Source organism: Camarhynchus parvulus, chromosome 3 (assembly GCF_901933205.1).
Source record: "Camarhynchus parvulus chromosome 3, STF_HiC, whole genome shotgun sequence".
Taxonomy (NCBI): Eukaryota; Metazoa; Chordata; class Aves; order Passeriformes; family Thraupidae; genus Camarhynchus; species Camarhynchus parvulus.
In genome coordinates, this window is record NC_044573.1 from 13071863 (window position 1) to 13090657 (window position 18795).

An 18795-nucleotide genomic window follows, 5' to 3' on the forward strand; every position below is an offset into this window, starting at 1 on the left:
TCCTATTAACTAATTGGGATTTGTCCTGCAGCAGCATGGGACCAGTGCCTCTCATCTGCTTGCTGTGCACCTTGCAGAAGAGTCTGGTTGTAATTTCTCAATTACCTTCCACCAGTTGTAGACAACAGCTAAGTTCCCCCTTAGCTCCTACTTCTCCAGGCTGAATGAACAAATCCCTCAAAAAGCGATGACAGCGGAATTTCCAACATTTTTATGACTTTTAGGAAGAGATTCCCCAAAGGCTCACTCCCCCTTTTTTCTTTTTTTTTTTTTTTTTAATTTCAAGTATTGACCAAATTGATGACTGATTCTCAATCCCACAAAGGTACTCTCTAAGGCAACAAATTCTCACTGGATCATTGTAGGTGTATTGGTAGAGACAGGATTGTCCTCAAGGCTAGCAGTGGGAAAGAAGGATCTCAGAGGGAGAATGGCTATGGGGGATATATCCCAAAGTGGACAGGGGATCAGGTTTTGCCCTGGCATTTGTAGTTTGCAGGTGTTTTGCAGAGGAACGTGTTCATCTATAGACATGGAATTGATGTGGAATCATAGGGAGAGCCCAGGTTGCTTTGGTCCCCATCCAGCAGCTCTTGTCAGCCGGGCACGGACTCACTTTGGTTTCACACAAACGTTATTTTAAACCTCCTGGAGTTTCCCTTCTCGGACTGGGGGTTTCACCAGCTTTGTTTACCTTATAAAAACATACATGTGGAAAGAGTACAAAGAGGTTAACTCCATCAACAGTGAGCGGTGGCAAAGGCGGTGCAATAAAAACTGAAAATACGGCCCGTTTCGGGGAAAGTTAAGACAAACCGTCTCCTCACAGCAGTGGAAAACACGCCACGGTCGTTTTCCACTGCTCTCCCACCGCACACGCTATTTTATGACGAATTCCGGAGCTAAGCAGGAGTACGGTTTTCCCCTCGGTGCCGCGCTGTGGGGCGGACGAGCCGCCTGTCCCTGTAGGGCTCATGCCCGCATTGAGCCGACCGCTTTCCCTCCGCCGTACCCCGCAGGCCCCGAGCCCCGTCCGCGCGGTCCCTTTAAGGGGGCCCGGCCGCGAGCGCTGCCATGGCAACGGCGTGACCGCCGTGACCGGAAGTGAGCGGGGTCAGAGGCCGCGGGAACATGGCGGCGGCCCTGGCGCCCACGGGCGGCGGCGGCGGCGCGGCGGCTCCGTGAGCTCCTCCCGCCGCGGCGGCTCCCTGCGCTCCTCCCGCCGCGGCGCTGCCCTGTCCCAGGTGAGGGAGGGGCGGACGGAGGGGAGGCCGGGCCGTGGCGCTGGCGGTGGCAGCGGCGCCGGGGCTGTGCAGCTCCCCTGGCCTTGCCGGGTGGTTGTCGCCCGCCGAGCTCTCTCTCAGCCGCCTCCCGTTTGTCCCCAGGCATGGTCGCCGCGCTGTAGGACGGCCGGGAGCCGCGGCGATGGAGGAGAGCGTTTGAGATTGTCTGCAGAGGCGTTCCGTGTGTGTGAGACGTGTACGGTACCCGAAACCTCGGTCTCAGTGCTGCTGCTTTTGTTGCACCTGGAGGAATAAATAACCGGAGGCCTGTTGTTATAATCTCATCCTTAGCGTCTTTCCGTTTGGGGAACAAACTGAGTGTCTTGGTTTGGCTTGTACATACACAGAAGCCAGTCAGGGTTTTTTCCAGCTGTAACTGGGTGGTTTTCCTTGGTTATTGTGTCTGTTGCCACTTTTCCCGTTAGTATTGGCGTGCGTGCTGCCGCCTGGGCTGGATGTGCCCTCTGGCAAAGCTAAACTTTGACCTGAATGGTCTCTTGTGCAGTGAATGCAGGGTGAGTGCTGCAACAAGGCTCGTGGCTTTGCACAGCCGGCCTGTTCAGCACATAGCTGTGGCTGCAAGAAGCTGCACACTAAAAATAAACGCTGGAGTTTTAAACTGGGCATCCAGCTTCACACTGGTGCTTGTGTGTATTCATTGCAATGCAGTTCTTGGTCACTGGGCTTCTTTTATCTCTCCTTTGTTAGTGTGTGGAGTGGGCTACACTAATGGGTAGTGTATTTTACTTACTGATTGAAAACATCACCATATCTCACTTACTTCATAGCAGCTGGGTGTTCTGTCCAACAGCCCAGCCTCTGCTTTTGGACATTTCAGTTGTAGATAGCATGGTAACCTTCTAATGTTTTTAAGCATGAGCTTATTCTAACACTGTAAAACAGAGATTAATAGATGGGTCCCTCTCCATCCTGCTTCTTACTTAACAAAGGGGGAAACTAGGATTAAAAAAAAAAAGCCAAAATGTGTCTTAAATTGAACACAGAAATCTAAAATGAGTTGGTTGACTTTGGAATCACGTTTTACAGTATTAGCTCACAGTCTGAATGCAGAGCTGCAGTGGAAGCTGTACCTCAGCACATCAAGGTTGCCTTTACCAGTGTGAATTCATAGTTTGGTCAGTGTGTGGGCTGCAGCTGAAGAGTGTGGTCTCACTCCTTTCCATGGCTGGCCATGGGTTCTTGTTACCCTCTTTATAGTGGATTTAGTGGTTGGATGACTTCAGGGACAGTTGATCTAAGAGTTTTATGGGGATGGAAGTTATTCCAGTGAGTGCTTGCTCTGATATGAATGAAAGCTGTTTCTCCTTCTGTGCTAATGTAACCCAGCTGTGGGTCAAGCATAGTGTGAAACTGTACCTCGAGAAACCAAATCTCAAAGTGGTCATTCAGAAAATCAGAACTACACCTCAAACTTCTGAAAAGTTTCAGTTTTAAAAAAAGAAAAGTCAGCCATGTGTAGGCAATATGTGGTAAGGCTGAAGAGAGTATAAGCCTGTGAAGGAACTTTCTCATCTTCCAAGGGTTTTTTCTCCATTCACTGCTTGCCAAAGTTTCTGTGCTGAAAGAGGGATGTCACTTACAAACCTTTATTTAGACCTCACATGGTCCACCATGTGTACTCAGTGAGGCAGAATCTTGGAGGAAAGATAATTTTGTACCCTACTGTGAAAACCAGACTGAGATTGTGCAGGGAAACCTTGATTCTGGTATGGTCCAGCTCCTCAATCTCAATGAGTTTTGCTTTCTTGGCGTTGCCTGTCCTCCCCACAAAAACAATCTGGAAGGAAGACTGGCAGTGGAATAAGGTGTCATCTTCACACCCCCCTGGGGTTTTAGCAGTGTTAGGATTTGCTGGATCACATAACCTTTTCTCCAGTTGCTCATGTGGGAAACTCCACGTGTTTCATCTGTTCCTGCAGAGTCTCTACTCCTTTAGCAGCTATTTTTAGTAAAGCCAGATTTTTAATTCTTAGGTTCTTAATCTGAATGCCATAGGTGCAAATCCTCTTGTCCTTCTGCTGGCTTTCTACCTGATTCTGTCCAAGAGTTTTCCCCATAGAGTTTATTTCTCTTAATTTTTGTTTGGACAGTTTCATGTATGTCTTTTCTTTCCTGTCACTTGTCCCATCCTTCAGTGTGCTGCTACCCCTTACTCCTCCCAACTCTCCTTTGCCAAAGCACTTTTTTTTTTTTTTAACTTTTGCTGGCTGCTTTTTCCAGCTTCTTGGGATGTGCAGAGTCTTTGTCTCAATTTATGCTTTCTTCCTACCTCATCATTATTTACAAATAATTGTGTTTTCCTCTGTCCTTCTTTCCTTATTTCATTCTCCTCTTCTCCACTTACAGTCTTGTTCAAGGCTGTCCCTTCCTTGTTCCCTTGTTTCTGGGAGCACACAGACACGAGGCACTGAGCTTCACAGTCTGGTTCAATGTTTTCTTGGCACTGGCCTGAGAAGAGCTGGCTTGTTTGTGTCGTGTGTGTGGTGCTTGGTCAGCACTTAGGGCTAAGAGAGGGGGAGATGGAACCTTTGGAGAATTGAATTTTTGGAATGGGTCCCTGCTGACTGTGGGCAAAAGCTCACAGTTTGATTTTACTGTTTGTTGTCTTGGCCTAACAAGTAAATTGCTCCTGAAAGACAATTCTGCATTGTGAATTGTCAAATTTTTTGCTATAGCAAGGCACAGTGAGATATGATAGAGCTATGACAGCAGAATTCTTCAAACATACCCAAAATGCCTCTTCATTTTCCTATTTTTTTTCTCTTAGCTGAGCTAGTTTACTTGTGAACTTGACCTTATTTTGATACAATGAATTTAATTTACCTAATTACATTTGTTTCTATTAGCGTTCTTGTATGTTAGGGGTTAAAAACTGGGAGAGTGTTTACTTGCCAGTGCAAAATCAGTAATTTCATTGGGTTCACACACTATCCTTTCATGAGTTTGAGGTAATTAATTTGCCTTTACTCTGGTAATAGGCTTAAGGTGGTTTCCCCTTGGGAACAGAACTGCTTTTTTTCACCTTGCTTTTCCAAGATTTTGCATGTGTGATACTAAAACTCCCCTGACTCTTAAGGCACTTGTTTCAGGCATCCTTTGGTGTAAAACCTGCTGTTAATGTTGTTTTAGGTATCAAGGGAGCAGGTATTACTTTCATTCCAGTGTTTCTGAAAGATATTTCTTAATCTCAGGTGCTTTTTCATTGAGCTTACGATGGTTTTATTGTTTTTAAGGCATCCAGCATCTCTTACTGTTGAGAGAAATTGATCTCTATTTGCTCTTCTCCTTGGATGGCAGCTCCAGAGGTGCCATGAAGGCTAAATGAGGAGTGCCTCATGAGTCTGTATGAAGCAGTTATGTGGATCAACTCACACTGCTGGTAGAAAGAGAATTAATTTTTACTGAAAAGTTTCTCTGGTCCTTTATAAAATTACTCTTTGAAGATGGCGGTCCTGTGAACCGCTGTGTCCCCAGACATGCTCCTCACAGTTCCTGTGTGTTTTTATCTATAAATGACAGATTGTTTTGTACTCTTTTCACCAAATCAGTGAAACAACAGGCTGGGCTGTAGTCAGAAGAGTCAAAAGATAACTGAACACTCAGGCTTTCAAAGGAGACCCAGAAATAGACCACAACTAAGTCATTAATTTTTCTTCCTAAATCAAAGCCAGACAATAAAAGGCAGTGCAGGTACTGACAAGTACATGCCATCATCATTTTGAAACAACAATGGGGTTACTTTGAATTTCTTGCAATCCTGCTAATTGCATCAAACTGTTAATGATTGTTGCAGATCAAGATTTAACTTAGTTTTCAAAGTAACTGGAATTTACAATGGTTATACATGAAATGGACAAATAGATCTGGGGTGAGCATGTGATTATGTTTAATTTTTGTTTCCTTCTGCCTTTTGCATGGTCAGGTATGATAATGATCCCATGAAGATATGAATGTTAATTATGAAGTAACAGAACACATGTTCTATGACCCTTTGAATCTATTTGAAGACCCTCTCTGGTGTTTGAAGGTAAAAATGTTGCTGTCTTGCTACACGTGAGAGCTTGGGTGAAATGCCTCCTGATGCAGTTTTAATGTGGATAAGAGGGCTGAGGACCCTCTGTTCAGCTTGGGCAGCTCTTGGAGAGACAGAGGCAACAGAGAGAGATTCCAAGCCTTTTTTTCTTCTTCTCCTTAGAGAAAATTCTTGAAGTAATTAATTCCACATCACTTGGTAATTCTGCAGTTAGATTTCATTATGGTTACTCCTATCTAGTGTTGGTATTGATGTTTAACATTGATTTCCTCAGTCTTCACACAAACAGTCTGCATTTGTTCAGATTGAGTATTAGCATTGTGTTTGAATTCAGAAGATAATTGCATATCTTGCAAATTACCCAATGGCTGTTTCATCTTGAAACATTTAGAAATCCATTTCAGTTTCTCATAATTATAATGTTTCAGTCAGACAGCCATCTAAACTTAGGACTGCACTTTGGCAGTAATATGCTTGTTTTTCTAAAATGAGCACAGTTTTTGTGGTTAAATTTTCCTTTCATTTAAGTATAGATTTTAATCAGTGTGGGCCAAACTTTTCCAACCATCTTTAAAATTAGCTCAAACCATATTTTAAAAAGTATGTTCTCCTAATGGGATTTAACTTACAGAGAAAAATGTATGCAGAAATTAGTGTTTTTAAGCTGATTAATGTTTTTGAACTGTTTTTACAATTTGTTTATAGATAGCCTCAAATAGGATACTAGTAGTTTCTCAGTAATAAGTACCACTGAAAGCACTTCATACTGTATTTCTGAAATTTGAAAGGTAGCTGTTCAGAAAGAAATTCCATTCATCAAGCAGCTAAATTACAACATCAAAACACAGTAAAATGCCTCTGTTTTTCCAGAGTTCTCTGCAAGCAGTGTGTGAAGTTTTGGAGATTACTGAAGTTGTCTTGTATGTCCTTGGGCAGGGTATAGTTACCATTTTCAGTTGGTGAGTTAAAGCTGTAAACAGATGCACAGCAAGTGTACAGCTCTGGCTAGATGATATTCAGCATTTTATATATTCCCACACAGAAGTGGGAAGGAATTTGAATTGCATCTATCAGGTGACTATTACAACCTTCTGAGTTGCTGCTAAACATTTGCTTGTTTCAGTTTCTAGAAAAGTGCTAGAAAAACCCTCAAGACCCCAAAAACTGTTACCAATCTTTTATCACTGCTTTATACCCAAATGCAGAAAAGAAAGATCTTGGCTATACTGAGAGTTTTCCAGTTGGCAGAGTGTTCAGAGATCAAGGGAGTCAATCTGTCAGCAGACTTCTCTTCAGATTGACAATTTCTTCTGATCACAGGTAGAGTAAGTTCCTTTCTATAAGTGTGAGGAGAAATGTAAGAGAATGATGAATCCTCTGGATTTCCATTTTGTGTTTTTATATGAGATGTGCTGGTTAGCTTTGATAAACTGGTTCCCCAGTGAAAATAATGTCAAAAAATTCTGTCCTAGTTTCTACATGGAATTGTGAAAAAGCTCATTCATTTTTTTAGACGTTTTATGTTATTATTCAGATGCTAGAAGGACTAGATCCTTCTGGTTTTTAATACCTACAGTAATCAGGCATTTGTTCAGCTGATCAATTCCATTTGTTTTCAAGATCATGTTTGTGATCTGCTTGGGTGTAAAGATCATTGGTTTAGAAAAATCAGATAGTACTTTAGCAAGAATAAAACATAATACATTTAATAATGACTGGTAAAGCTTTTATTTTTCTTCTAATACTTGCAGCTTGTGCTATTACCTTTAAGAAATTTATATGATGAAGCACTTTTAATTTCAGTGAATGATTTTTTTTCATAAACTTGAGTAACTCTTCCCCAGAATTCTTGTGGTACAGTGGGAATTTCTTAAGCATTCTGTTCACTGAAAAGCAGTTACATGTTTTGTCCTCATTGAGAAACAGCTTTTAACTCTTCTGGTATGATAAACCAGGAGATAGTGATGACCACATGCTGATCCATGGAAGATACAACTGTTCAAAGTGAGCCAAGCTGCAAATGGGCTTTCAGGCTATGGTCAGAACTTGGAGCTTGTTTCTGGTTCTGTTGGGTAAATTTTTGAGATTGTGTGTCAACTGGAGCTGGGGGCCATGTGCTCCAAGGAGGTCATTACTTAGTTCTTTAACAAAGCCAAGGAAAACTGCAAAAGATTTCTCAAAGAGCAAAACAAGTAAAAGAAATACTTACCTGTTAAGTCTCTGTTGGGAACCAGTTCATTTTTTGTTTTTAACACTTCACTCATGGAAATCCTCTTTCCTTGAAGAGCCCAACATTTTAGAAAGTGTGAGGTAATACCCTCGTGCCAAGGTTATGGAGACAGCCTGTAGTCTGGTAAGGTAAGGCAAATAATTTCCTTTCAACCTCCTAAACAGACAGTAGCTTTCTTCTGGTCCCCCCTCTTTGGTGTGGAAACACCACTAATCTGTTAACTTACCTAGTGAAATCCTTTAAAAAGAAAACAGTTTTAGTAATTTCTTTTAGGATCTCTTGCCCAGGTCAATAGATTTGTCCTTGGGACAAGTAAAAGGATGGGTTGCCAGTCAAATATTTACGTGTAATTCATCATCAGATAGTGGAACTCCCAGGTAATGTCCTGGGAATTGGTATGCATTTCACATTTGGAAAGAGGGTGTTTGGTTTGTTTGAATTTCTCTTAAATAATTACAGACTGTCTGGGAAGATGGAATGTAGTGTTCTGGTTATGTTTGATCTTTCTAAACTTTGGTGATAGACTGTTTGAGGAAAGGATTGGTGTTGCTGCATTTTATGCTGCCTCCATGAGATGGACAGAATTTGCACTGGAGTTTCCTCAAAAAAATACTCGTGTCTCAATATGATTTACAGTAAATGTTTTGCAGACTCATCTATTTCTAACCATTGGAAGTGACAAAGGGTGTGTCTCTCCCAAAATTATGGTTTTGCTCAGAGAAGTGTGTTCTTTTATTAGGAACATCAGGTTTAAATTTTCTCTTGAATGCCAAATTTGAAATGAAATCCTTACAGTTATCCGCTATTTTGAGCGCCTGCATGGGTCTACCATTCATTACAGAATAAATACTTCATTAATTTGTCATAAATTATTCTATATTGAGAAGCATTTAGTTTTGCACCTCTCTTGGATGCTGTGTTAGATGTTGAACAGTGTCAACTCCACTAAGCAATAAAAAACCTCACACTTTCAAACAATGCTTGAATTGAACAGCACATCTCATTTAGATTATGACCATGGGTTAAAAAGCTGCATGTTTATCTTGTCTGCCGCCTTAATAGTTTTTGAAAGACAAATGCCTGCAAAGTTGTCAAAGGTCAAACAGCTATTTTTTTGTGTGTGTTCTAATTACAGCAGCCATCAAAGGACCTTGAGAGATGACTGACCTGCAAAACTGAGACAATGGCTCTAGTTATGGAAGTATGGAAATTAAGTTTAGGCAGAAGCAAATGTGCCTGAAGTGGTCACAACAGGGATATTGCTAAAATGGTTATTGATAGCACAGGAATTCATATTCTGTGTAAAGGGAAAAATAGCTGAAATGACATAGGTTTTGTTGAAGTAATTGTGGTAGGCTGGTCTACTGAAGAACAAATATGATGTGTTACACAGCACTCATGCAGTTCTCTTTGAAAACATATTAATAGCAATTATTTTTAATTGGAAAGAACCTTCTGAAAAGGTTTCTAGTAAAGTTTTCTTCTTTCAGTCACATGTTAGCTGGGTTTTCTGATGGTCTGCCTTCTCTCTATGCCTTTGCAGCTTGGCAGACTTTCACCTTCCAGCAACAGCACGGGCCCCCTGGAATGGCTGTAGGAAATCCTTCCCCTTTTTAAAGGCAAGCTGTCAGTTATTCCCATGTTCCTTCAGGTCCTTGTTCATTTTACATGTTGTCAGTGGCAAATAGAGGTGCCAAATACAGTTGTTCTTTCTTTTGTAACCTTATGGAAGGCATCCATAAAACTCTTTTAGACAAACTGGCACTGCACATATGTCCCAAAGCTTTGTTATCATAGGCTCTGGGCATTCAGCTTGCCGTCAGAACTGAAGGTAGCATTGCTGTGAGCAGAAAGCTAAAATGAGTTTGCATGCTAGAAAGAAAGATTATATTCCCAGTCTCCATGATCTCTCACTGTGTATTGAAGTACAAAAGTAGCTGGAAAAGGCATATTTAGGACAGGGTTTTGTGAAGTTTAGAAATCCATAATTTCTTCATAAATGTAAAATAGGCAAGCCTTCAAATTTAGAGAAACTGTCTGGTAGCTTTGGATTTCAGTGCAAGATATTCTCTATGAACACAGTATTAACACAGATGATAATGTTTACTAGAAGTCTCACCAAATAGCATATTGGCTAAGAGATGCCCAAAAATGGAAAGTAGCAAAATATTACTGTAAATATAGTTCCACAGGCGGCAGAATATTTTAGAATAAAAATTTTTGGCTGTACAGAAAATTATTTGATCTGTTAGAAAGGTATTATTTTAATGAATGCTTATAGTGTAACAAGAGGAAAAAAATTATCAAATTTATTATCAAATTATTTCTTTATCACTTAAAGACTGCTCTTGCTGCTATTGCCCTCCAGCCTTTTAGCCAAAGGTTTACAACCTTTATAGGGAGTGTATATTACAAGCTGCAAACCCAATACCTTTGGCCTGAATATCCTGCAAAGATATTTCCTGCAAATTCCATTTCCCCAAGATTTTTACTTGTGGAACCTTAGTTCTTCTGCATCCAGCTGATACAAGTCTCCCTCTTAAGAACTTTGTTTTGTTGTTAATGTGGAGGAGTGGCTCACCCTTAGGAGCTGCATCTACTTCTGTGAGACCTCAGTGCCTGTCCTCCTCCTGAGAAAGATTATGGTGTGCTTTTGTGCTGATTTCAGGGTTTTGATTGATTTTGGAGGGAAGTTATAAGAACTTTCCTTTCTGGTTTGGGAGGTATTTGGTACAGAACTACCAGTCTGTTGTTCTTGAAAACAGTCACCCAGTTAACATCTCTCTCCTAAGCTGAACCTTACTGACATGTGTTAGATTTTGCCAGACTGGGACTGAGGAGTAGAACATAAAAGAGAAATTAATGTTGGAGTGGGATCTGGAGAGAAGCAGTGTTGTGGGCAAGTATTTTTCCGTTTTCCAAATGTTAAGCTTCAACCACGTTAATAATATTTCTACAAAAATATTACTCGGCTAATTTAAAGCAAAACTCCAGAACGCTTATATCCCACATGGCATGAAACATTCCTGTTTTTTTTTTCTTGGTGTATTAACTTCTTACACAGAAAGGAAATGAATTTTAGAAAGAATGTTATACATAAACCATTTGAGACATTCTCTGTTAAGGAAATACCATCTGTCAAGAAAGATGCAGCCAATGTTGAGTTATATTAAAAACATTGTAAAGGAAACATTTCTCAAGGAAAAGTGGTTTAATTAAAATATTTTAACTGTTTTTGTTCTGGAAAAAGCTTAGGAAATGTCTATATAAGCATTCTAAATGCAATCGTAATAAAAGCTCAATTAATTTTTTCAGAAGGCAGTTAGCTTGGATAAGTTGTTCCTTAATGTAGAATAAAGAAATTTTCTGACTACAATGTAACTAGTAGGAAAAAAGAAAAAGAAAATATTTATAATCACTACTTTATTGCCTTCAAATTCTACAGTTTGATTGATGTAATTGATTTTTCTTGATGGGCAGAATTTATTTCAAAGGGAAAATAGGTTACATTTTAGGGTTTTCATATTAATGTTTTTATTTGAAAATCAGTTCTTTTATGAGCATTTAATAGCACTAGAAGACATTATTTTGCCTCTGTGGAGGAAAATAGTGAAGTACTCATAAAAAGGTACCTAGATTAGGCATGAGAAACATTAAATATGATAGGATTTGCTCTTTCTTTAACTCAGTTGAGCCTGCTGGTTTAAGGAGTTGTACACTGACTACACAGATTTACACTAATGGCTTGAAATAAAAGCTTTTGCTTTAATTAACACTTTGCTCTTTTATCCATTAACTTGTTGGTGATACCAGACCTACCCTGAAATGTAGCAAATACAGAAACAGTTATGTCTGATCCCTTTCTTCTAGCTCCAGTTGGTTGTTGTTGTTGTTGTTGTTGTTTTTTAATTAGTGAAAGAATTTGAAGGGAATGCTTGGAAGTTACGGGTTTTGGCCAACTTAAATGCTGAGGTTTTGATTTTTAGGAAAGCATGCATATTGTACATGGCAATGTTGGGTCTTCCTCTGTTTAAGATATCCTACCTTGTCATTGGAGTGTTTTCCTTTCCTTTGTTCCTTGAAAATAATAAAATGACATTTCTTAAGTTACACGATTGCTATTAGAGATGAGCAGCTGTTACTCTCCCAGATTCTCTTCACAGTAGACTCATGATCTTAGACTTCATTAAAATACCAACAGAAACATAAGAGACAAGTGATATATGGGCTAAGTTTTTTAATGTCACCCACATCTCCTTATTTGAATTGACAGGATGTATCTCCATTAACACGTTATCTTTTTTTCCCGCATTAAAAACTTGCTGTTTACCACGGCTTGTATTTTAGGAACGCCTTAGATTTAAAGAACGTGGTCTGTAGAACACATTTTACTTGTTGCATGTGCCTGATGTTGTATCCTGAACTGAATAAAGGATTGGAGATGATCATCTGAAGATTTCTGTAGTTAAATGTCACTGAAGACCTGGATTTTACTTTTTGCTTAAGAAGCAAGATATGTAACATTATTAACAGTGACCACTTGTGATCCTTGTATTTGAATAGCGAGGTTCCAAATTGGACATCTATAAAATAAAGAATGCAAAGCTTTCACAGCTGCAACTGAAGCTCATAACAACTGTGAATTGTGCTTGTGATGTACTGCACAGTGACAAATATTCTGAAAAAATTAGTCTGGAAACATTCCAGATTAAGCAGACACAATTCATATGCTGTGTGCTGAATTATAATACAGGCCTTGAGTTATAAAAATACAAATAGGATCTTTTGTGAAAATAAGTTACTGAAATACAGCACTTTCAGATAGCAGTATAATAAACTTAAGATGGAAGAAAAAGGGGAAAAAAGAGGGTTTTGCCCTAGAATTTTAATATCTAAGCACTCTACTGTGGGAAGGGGAAAAAGAAATACAAAGTAATTTCTCCTTCTTCACGCTGCTGTCATGGCCTGTGCATTAGATAAGGTGGGGTTCCTGTGTGAAAAAACAAACCAGCCAGGGAGCAACAGCCTTAAATCTGGCGCTTTATAATTTCTCTGTGTTTCGTTGTGCAGCTTCAGTATCCTGAATGTTTTTTTGAGTGGTGCTGAATCCCCTGATTTCCACTGCGGATGTAGCAAACTGTACTTACACTGAGGATGACCCCTTGCTAAATGTCATCTTCTCCCTCCTGTAAATTCCGATGTTGCTGTATCGGACCAAAACACTTTCTGGGCCAAAACTAATCATTATGTGTTAGATTTCCACAGAATCACTTCATCTGTAGTCTGAGACTATGATTTCCTGGCAGTCTGTTTTATTGTAAGTAAATGATAGATACCTGAGATCAATGCTGACTCCACAGAGATGTCACTGGAATGAGTTCCTGAATATAGGATCAAGAGCACCAGAAAAACAAAACTGTCAGTATTCCAAGTTATTTCTACAAAGCCATTTACAATCACAAATGGTCCTGCAGTTTGACTGAATTCTGCTTTATGCCTCTCAAATTCTGCTTTATGCCTTAAGTCTTGCTTTGGTCCTGAGTGAAGCAGTTCCTTGTCTATTTACACATGCATGATTGAACACATAGGTTATTGTTCCAAGAAGTAGGAGGAAAATAGCCTGGTCTAATTTCTCAACTCACATTCTGAAATTTTCCTCACAGTAACTTGTGAAAATTGTATTGGCTATCCAGGACCACTTCTTCTGGTTTCAAGCTGATAGCTTTGCAGTCAAGGTGAAGGATGTTGATTGGGATGCCTTTCTCCCAAGGAAGTAATACTGAACCTCTGTGCTTTGACTTTTACTGTCTAATTGGTGATAGACAGCTTTCCCTAATCTTTGTTGGCTTTCACAGTGAATTTCAGCCTCCTAAAAATGTGCTTGAAGTTACTTGATGTAAATATACCTTAGTCTTTTATAATATTTAGAATGAGACAAAGGTGACTTGATGAACTGGCAGACATCTTTGCTGTTGATAACTTGGAGAGATGTATTTTGAATGAGGTGTGAAGCTCGGAGTTTTAGATTTATCATACTTTACCTTATTTGGTAATCAGTTCAGTCTTTTTCAGCTTTTGATGGAGGGCACAGTGGTTGCCTTTATTGGCACATCCGATAACAAATTACAATTAATGCCTTGAATTCCCTGCTAGTGGTAAAAAGAAAATATATTCCTCTATGCACCAAGTAAACTTTGATGGCAAAAAGTGTTACCATTTCTGTTATGTGGTCTGCATAATAGAAAGTGACTAAATTATGCTATCAAAATATGTAACAGCTTTACAGAAATTGCAGGTTGTAGATGTTATTTTACAGGGTACCGTGCAGCTGACTTGAGGTGGTTTGTAATGTATAGAAAAACCTAGTTTCAGCTTATAAGAGTCAGTTATGATATCTCTTAATGTAGTTTCCCATTTATATGCTTGATATCTCTATCTGACAGTATGGAAGCTAGAGATAGAAAGTTATAAAGAGAAATTATTTGACTAGATAAAGTGTTATGGGAGAGTTCATATTGAGTCCCATTAGCTATGTTGTGTTGAACTGCAGCCAGACATTTTGAAATACTTTAAATCCCTAACATTCCTGAACAACTGGAGGAGAATCCTATTCTAATATTCCTTCTAAAAGGGATTATTATTTATTTTTGTTGTAGCTTGGTCTAAGAATTTCAGTGAAGTATCAGGAAATTATTATATTTTTCCTTACTGACTCATGCAGTCAAACCTGATTGGAAGCTTGGAATCTGTTACCAGTAAAAAAGACTTATAAGTATGCTGTTAGAGGTTTTAGATCACTTTCAATTTTGTATTTTCCATAATATACATAAAATCCCATTTCTTACTTGCTCTGTTGCCATTAATCTCTTTCTTCTCTGCTGCAGTGTTAGTTATTAAAAATTCTGACATCCTAAGAAATGCTCATCACATAACGTCTCATTTTCTTTGTCTGTTACATCCCTTTTTCATAGTGCGGATTACTGTAAACTGCTCTGGAAGCACTGTGAAAGAATAATGGCTTAATATAAATAAGTGTAAAGGAACTTGCAGTTGTTGCTCATGTCTTCTAGTCTGCCTAGGCATTTATCCTCTTACCAAAATGTGGAGGGAGAAATGTTGGAAGATCAGTAAACTTTTTTTTAATATATTTATGGTTTCCTAAAGTAATTTGAACTGTTTTGATAGGTCATGCTGTGACACAGAGTTGCTATTTTTTTCTCTCAGCCTTGCAATATTTCACAACAACATTATCTGCTTTATTATTTGCTTCATGAAGCTTAAATTGTTTGAAAGAAAGCTGAGGACTGGTGAATTTTTAAGTGACTTTATAGTCTTCCTAATTTTGCAGCTAGGGAGATATTTTCAGACGGAATTTAGTTTCCTGAAAGCTGGCCTTAATTGTGCTGCTCTGAGTTAGGGCCAGGACCAAAGCTATTATTGTAGTGACTAAAGCAGAAACCCCCTCATGGTGAGTTTGGAGGGCTCTTTGCCTTTTTGTAAAACCCTGTGCAGCAGCTTAGGTGAAACTTTTAACCCTTCAGGCTTAACTTCCCAGCTTATCAGGATACTCTATTTCTTTCAGAAATGTTTGGGATTGAGCCCCTGCACAGACACATCCTGGATTTACAGGAGAGAGTTCAGTGAAGGGCCACAAAGATGGTGAGGGGACTGGAGCTTCTCTGACATGGGAGGAGGGGTGGGAGCTGGGGCTGCTCAGCCTGGAGGAGAAAAGGTTTGGGGAGGAGAAAAGGTTATCAGTGTGTGCAAGTGCCTGAAGGGAGGGTGCAGAGAGGATGGAACAAGGCTCTTCTCTGTGGTGCCCAGTGACAGGACCAGAGGCAATGGGCACAAACACAGACACTGTCGTATTTATGAGGTGCCCTGTGGCAGGAAGGAATGATGAATCTGACTCTATGTTCTTAGAAGGCTAATTTATTATTTTATGATATTATATTATATTAAAGAATACTAAATTATACTAAAGAATACAGAAATTATACAGAAGGCTAAAAGATACTAATGAAAACTCGTGACTCCTTCCAGAGTCCTGACACAGCCTGATTGTGATTGGTCATTCAGTCAAAAACAATTCACATGAAACCAATGAAACAACCACCTGTTGGTAAACAATCTCCAAACACATCCCAAAGCAGCAAAACACAGGAGAAGCAAATCAGATAATTATTGTTTTCATTTTTCTCTGAGGTTCTCAGCTTCCCAGGAGAAGAATCCTAGGCAAAGAGATTTTTCAGAAAGTATGACAGTGACAAGACCCATCAGAAAACACTTTTTTGACTGGGAGAGTCAGTGAGCACCAGCACAGGTTGCTCAAGGTGGTTATGGAGTCTCCCTCAGATGTTCATAAGCTCACTGGCTGCAGTTGGTCCTCCTTGAGCAGGAGAGGACCAGAAGATCTCCAGAGATCCTTCCCAACCTCAGCCATTCTGTGTGGATCTGTCGTCTGTAGCGTACTGTGTCTGTATGGGTTTGAGATGACTCAGGGATGATTCTCTTTAAAAGAAAAAGATGTCTTATTAACTCCTGTAAAATTCTCACAGGAAACAACTACGTAGCTTTAAGTAAGCTGCAGAATAAGGGGTGTTATTTGGGAAACAAATTTCCTCTCCACTTTTAAGTCTTGGGAATCATGGGAATTGAAAACAGAAGTAGTAGTAGTTTTAGCTGCTGTTAGGGCAACTTAAATGTACATTTTAACCAAGCCACCCTAGGAAAATAATACTCTTTCCTGAGGAGGGGAAGGACAGAGGCACTTGCTATGTAGTCTTGCTATAGGCTGTTTCTCCTCCTGTGTTAATGGCCTTGCCCTGTAAGAAAGGAAAGAAGCAGTTTAAAACACAGGAAAATGTCATTGTTGAGCCACAAAAAAATAAGTTTCAAGAGTGGTTTTGATGCTGTTCACAATCTCTCTCATTCTTGATTTTTTGCTTTGATTTTGATAGTGACAGTTTAAAGAAAATTATTTGAAAACCATGGTTTTCCTTAAGGTAATGGAAATCTGCTTGTCATTTTTGTCATGCTTCCATTTTGAAAATGCTGGTTTATTTTCATAACTCTAAATTCAGTGACTTCAAAACGTGCCTGTACATTTTAATTGGCCTTCTTAACACATGCTTTGTTGTTAAATGAAACATTTTTATTGGCACAAAGATATTTGCCCCACCTATTTTCATTTGCTAGTGGTGGGAATGGTAACATTAAAGGCTGTTTAAAATATATGAAGGGAGTTCTGGGATCATTCCCCACCTGTTGTTTATTTTGGTTTATGCAAGAACAGTCAAAATCATGTCGGTGAAGCTCTGTCATTTAAGTAGTGCTTTTGGAGACTCATAATTTACACATCAACAGGTTCAGCTTCTTTAAGCAAAACTTGGGACTTTTATGTTAGTGAACAGTGAATGCTGACAAGAAAGGTCACAGCTTTAAAGTAACCTAGAGTACATTGTACTATGTTATGGAACAAAAGACAGTAAATACAGAAAGTCTTTGATTAACTTCTCCTTTTCAAAGTGTCTTGACCTTTATTGAGTTCCTCTAGCTGACATTTTTAGAAGATTTTTAGTATTCCTTTCGTTATAAAGGGATTATTTGTGTATTTGATCCCACATATTTCATTGTCATCTTCTCTGCCATTTGACTTTCTTTAGTTACAATGGCATCTACATTTCATATCAGGATGTTTTCTGTAGTAGTGGAATGATGTAGTCCTTTTTTGTACAAAATTCTAGAAATGCATTTCTGTGACTAGGTGGTATCTTGGTACACAAAAGAAATAGAAAGCAAAATTGAGTGAAAAACAAAAAAATTTAAAAATTACCAAAGCTGAAAGCACCTAGGAAAAAATTTGAAAGACAGCATAATATATTCATGTTAGGAGTAAGTCCTATAGGATTCACATCACATATCTTTCTATTTTTAGCTTTAAAATTATTAGTTGCCATTTCTATTTAAAGATAATGACATATTTAGTCAGACTTAATGCAAGTGAATCATAGTATTGCATTATTATTGTATTAAACAGTGATTGTTGGTTGTGTTTCCTATACTCCTTATATTTTGGAGGGCAAAAATAACTTCTCAGTGCTCTGGAAGTTGCTCAGACATTTCAGTCTGGGGTGGTGATGAATAAATTATACTCTAAATAAGGCAGGCAACAGGAATTCATATTTTTGTTTTCTTCGACCGGCCTTCTCCAGCTGGCCCCTTTCCTTCTCTTTACCCCCTGTGGCTTTAGCCATGCAGGCTGGATAAGATTACAGATACTTATTTTACAAGGAGTCACTGCAGACTTGGTCTTTTTACATGACTGTTTGTGCTGGTTCTGCTGTCTGAGCTGGTGGCTCCCAGCTGTTCTTTAAAGGGTGTGCCAGGAGTGCCTTTTAGTATGGTTGTGTCCTTCCTTTGCCCAGTTCTGCTCCTGGGCTTGCTGCAGGAGAATAAGAACTTCCTCCAACAGTTCAAGGTTGATTAAATCTTAGCAGTTGGCACCTTGGACAGCTGGCCAGCCCAACCAGACCTCCTGGCTTGGAGAGGCAGCTTCTCAAGAGCATCCCTTGCTCTGTAATTGAACAAATCCCAGATGTAAGATTTAATCTTCTCCTTACTAGTTTCTTCCTCTGTAATACTGTGCTCCCTGAAGCCTTGGAGCTGTTTTACACACTGTGAACCACCATTCACAGCTATCAATGCCTCCTAGTAAGATATTCCATAAAATGAGAACTTTTCCTTAGAACAAGATACAGCATTTAGACATTATTTTAAAGCCACGGGACTTTAGGTGTGGGGCTTCTGACTGGTTATCTACTACTGGTAGCTGAGGGAACCCAAGGGTGTGATTTGTTGCTTGAATGGGCAGGCTGTCTGGCTGCTGTCATTCCTTTTCCTTCATGAATTTGGGTACTCAGCAAGAGTGAAGAAGGCTTAAAAATTGCTTGTAGAACAAAAGGATTAGGTCTTTTTATATAGAAGACAAGAACAGTCTGCTAATGAATGAGTAGTAGTGAGAAGAATGTAAGCCTGAGCATTTTATGGCATAAGATAAATGTTACCAGAGGCTAAGAATAAACTCAGCATCTCTGTCTCTTGCAGGCTTTCTTCCTGCACGTTCTTATTGAGGTGTCTGACAATTCACTGTCAGACAGGACAACTAGCCAGCACTACTGCTGATTGTTTGGCAGTTTCTGTGGTTTTTCCACTGGTCATTTCTTTGA

The 18795-nt window shown here is 39.4% G+C and overlaps 1 protein-coding gene across 1 annotated transcript in view; it reads left to right on the forward strand.

The window, feature by feature from the left end:
* The first annotated feature begins 1195 nt into the window (after positions 1–1195).
* LCLAT1 (lysocardiolipin acyltransferase 1) overlaps positions 1196–18795 on the forward strand; it is a 112148-nt gene continuing 94548 nt past the window's right edge. The window contains 1 exon segment of the mRNA XM_030944275.1: positions 1196–1244. The gene's annotated coding sequence lies outside the window, so the exon portion shown is untranslated.